Raw genomic sequence first — 3,812 nt, 5'->3', positions numbered from 1 at the left:
TGAAGCCCCAAACTGCCCATTCGATCAGCATTTTACTACTGCACAAGAACATAACTTTGTTATCAAAATGCTTAGGCAGAGCCACAGACTGAGAATCAACCCTGAGCAGTCCTATCCCATTCCCATCCCATTAGCTACTCACACGACCCCTAACACTAGAGCCATATCCCATATCACCGGCGGGTGGTCTCATGTTAGGTACAAGGGGATTCGCCCCCATCCACACTCAGGAATTGCTTATGATGCTGTATGGTAGGTTATTCATTAATCCGGAAGCAATCCTGGAATTATTGATAATGCTGTATGATAGGTTATTCATTAATCCAGAAGCAATCCTGGTGGATCCTTCTGTTTGAAGTTTGGTAAGCAGGGCAAACAATAAAGAGAGATAGGGATAAGGGAATTGTCGAGCTAAGCATGATCAGAGCTAATAATGTCAAACTGACCCTAAGAGCCGTGCCAGTGTCAAACTGACCCTAAGAGTCGTGCCAAGCCATGGGAACCAAGCCAAGTACACCGGGAATTGACCATATTAGGATAAGAGTTCAAAAGTTTAAAGAGGAAGACTCATCAGAAGACCCGCGCCCATGAGGAAGGCATCGAAGGACCACCATGAATAATCCTCAAAATAGATGTCTCCGCCCACGCTCCGCCCACACCACGCCTCTTATGAATATGATGTAACCCTGCACCCAAGACTGTATAAAAGCTTGCTTCTGTTATGAGATAGCTAGAAATCCCTTTTGTGATTTCTCCGACGCGTCGTAATAAAATACCTCCTGTCTATGCTGACTTACTTGAGTCTCTTAGGCAGTTATTCTCGCCTTTTGGGGCAAAATTCGGCATCACTACACTACCTACTAGCACATCGATTATTTTTCACCAAACAATTACAAGGAAATCAAAATCCGATCTCTTTCTCTGTTTTTTGAGCTAGTTTTTGATTGAGATTTCCCCCCTCCTATGTTCATCTTTTATTTGTGTTTATAAATGAGTTGAAGTGCAGGCCAGGAGATACAATAAAAATTGTACAGCTTCACCAAAACTTTTTATGTAGTAATATAGGTATATTCTTATGTTGGTAAAATTCTGCTAATGTACATACACTTAATAGCTCATATATACAGGCTCCCATTTAGGGAAAGTGTATGAACCACACCAATATAAATCTCTTTATAAAACTAAGAGCAGTTACATAATGAATGGTGACAGATGCTGAAGGAAAGGTCTGGATTCCAGGATGTAGGTGACATAAAAAATTCATGCATTCTTACTGAAATGACCCCACCAAGAAGCCAAAGAGATAAAAAGGAAGAGTGGCAATGGCTGGCAACAGCCTGGAGGCACAAAGGAATACACTTCATGTTTGTGGGTTCTCTGCAGCGGTGGACTAATCAGGACAAAGCTCTTATTGCTGAACAAATGATGCAAACCTCTCAAAGCTATGCAATTAAAGCCCGGTATTCACAGTTCAGTTCATTTAATGAAGGACTGAAAGTATTAATGTTGCTGAATATTTGTGTGCAGTTACAGGAATAAGGTGGTCAGCATAGATTTGCTTGAGTTATCTTGTTTGAAAGTGAATTGTTAGCACACAAAATAACAACTGGAAGTGAGACTACTCTAATGACCAATAATGAATGTACAGGAACAGTCTATAACATACCTAGGGGCCTGCACCCTTTAGGAGAAACAGAGGAGTCTTGAGGATCTAGCAGAGTTAGAGATTTGGAAGAACATTATTGTTATAGAGGATGGACCTAAGGGATAAAAAAACCCAGCTAAAACTAAAACAGTTATCTTGTTATGATGCTGTACTTGCTAGATTAATTCACTCTCAGTGATTAATTAATTGCCCCTTCAAATACCTAATTATAGCTTTACATATAATCAATAAGGAGAGGGTGGGGTGAGTGTAATGCACAAGAATTGTGGGTATTGAAATGGTTTTTGTTTGTTTGCTTTAAGGTTTAGACCATTCTACTTGTTTGAAGAACTGCCAGTTTTTATTGTAATGAAAAGTAGTGGCAATTAAGAAAAATGTTAAATTGGTTCTAGTTCTCATTTTGTTTGTGGGGTTTTTAAAATTTGCTCATGTGGGGGTTTGTGTTTGTTTTTTCTATTTTTGTTTATTTGTTGTTCTTGGAAACTTAGCCTGACTATATACAAACAGCCTCACTTGGTCAAGAAAATTAGCTGTTGAGAAAATCATTCCTGTATGGCAATGGTTTCCTAAACGTACCCCAATTTTACATTCCCTTGACAAAGTTTCTTAGCTTACAAATGGTAGTGAGAATCTAGGAAATGGGACCGAATGTTCTCGCATCTCCACCAGCTTTGACTATCTGTGCCCCTCATGTTCATAATACTTGACCCTACATGTAGATTTCAGATTCTCTTAAGAGTGTTAATCCCTCTTATGTCTAGAAGAGAAGCTGTGGATGCCTCAGCCCTGCAAGGGCTCGAGGCCAATTTTGATGGAGCTCTGAGCTACCCGGTCTAGTGAAAGTTATCCCTGTCCATAGCAGTGTGACTGGAATTAGATGATCTTGAAGGTCCCTTCCAACCCAGGACATTTTATGATTCTGCTCCTTTTGCTGCAAGCTGCATTTGAAAAATCTCTATTCTCTGAACTCTAGGTCCTCAGAGCTTGGAGAGATGGAAATTTCCTCAAAAACTACAATGAGCAACACTCATTCCTGTCATTTGTCCCTCATATGATTTATTACACTACTTCCTCTTCAGCCATAATTTCCTTTGCTTGGAATTTGAACAGCTGAGCTGGCCCAGGCGGTAGTTACGAAAATGCCGGTGCCCAGGATCAAGCGGGTACCAGGTTCAGAAATCAGACTGTGAAATCCATCCCTGGATGACCACACACAGGAGTCCACCTAGGGCTGAGTTCTGCTTGATTACCTGAAGGTAAATTTAGGTGAGACAAAATCAGGGAATCACAAAATCAAGAATTACAGAACAGGTCATGTAGGGAAGGTTCACAGATGGTCATCTGGTCCAACCTCTGCTCAAGCAGAGTCATCCTAGAGCACAGGGCACAGGATTGTGCCCGGAGGGCTCCTGATAATTTCCACTGAGGGAGACTCCACATCCCTCTGGGCAACCTGTTCCAGGCACAGTCACTGCACAGTGAAAAACTTCTTCCTCATGTTCAGGTGGAACTATCTGTGCATCCCCTTCCCTCGTCCTCTTGTCCTTTTTCTCGGCACGACGGAGAAGAGCCTGATCTTCTTGGGACCTCTCCCTAGATATTTATATACACCCTCTCAGTCGTCTCTACTCAAGGCTAAACAAGCCCAACTCCCTCAGCCTTTCCTCGTAAGAGCAATGCCCGAATCCCTCAAAGAGGATGGAGACTTCGCCGTCCCGGCATAGGTAGCTCCCACTGGGATCTCGAAGCAAGATCTGGCTGCGGGTCACGCCAGGAGGGGCCGGGGCAAGGCTGAGCCCCTGGGCCACACTTCCCAAGCCGCTCTCGGGGCGCTCAGAGCCGCGGCCGGGCCGTGCCGGGGCAGGACGGGCGGGCGCTCCCGCTCCCGGCTCTGCGTTGCGGCTCGGCCCGGCCGCGGCTCCGGCGCGGCAGAGGGCGCTGCGCGGGCGGGCGCGGGCCTGGGCGCGCCGCTCCCGGCGGCGGCGGCGCAGTTCCCGTTCCTGTGGCTGTTCCCGTTCCCCTCGGGCAGGGCCGGGCGGCGGCCGCGTCTCGTCCTCGCTGCCCCCTCCTCCCCGTGCCTCGCAGTGGTCGGCGCCGGTGGCGGGGAGGGCGGGGAGGGAGCGCGGCGCCGCCGCATGCATCGCTG

This window comes from Zonotrichia albicollis, chromosome 1 (genome assembly GCF_047830755.1).
Source record: "Zonotrichia albicollis isolate bZonAlb1 chromosome 1, bZonAlb1.hap1, whole genome shotgun sequence".
In the NCBI taxonomy this organism is placed as follows: Eukaryota; Metazoa; Chordata; class Aves; order Passeriformes; family Passerellidae; genus Zonotrichia; species Zonotrichia albicollis.
This window is presented reverse-complemented; position numbering follows the sequence as displayed.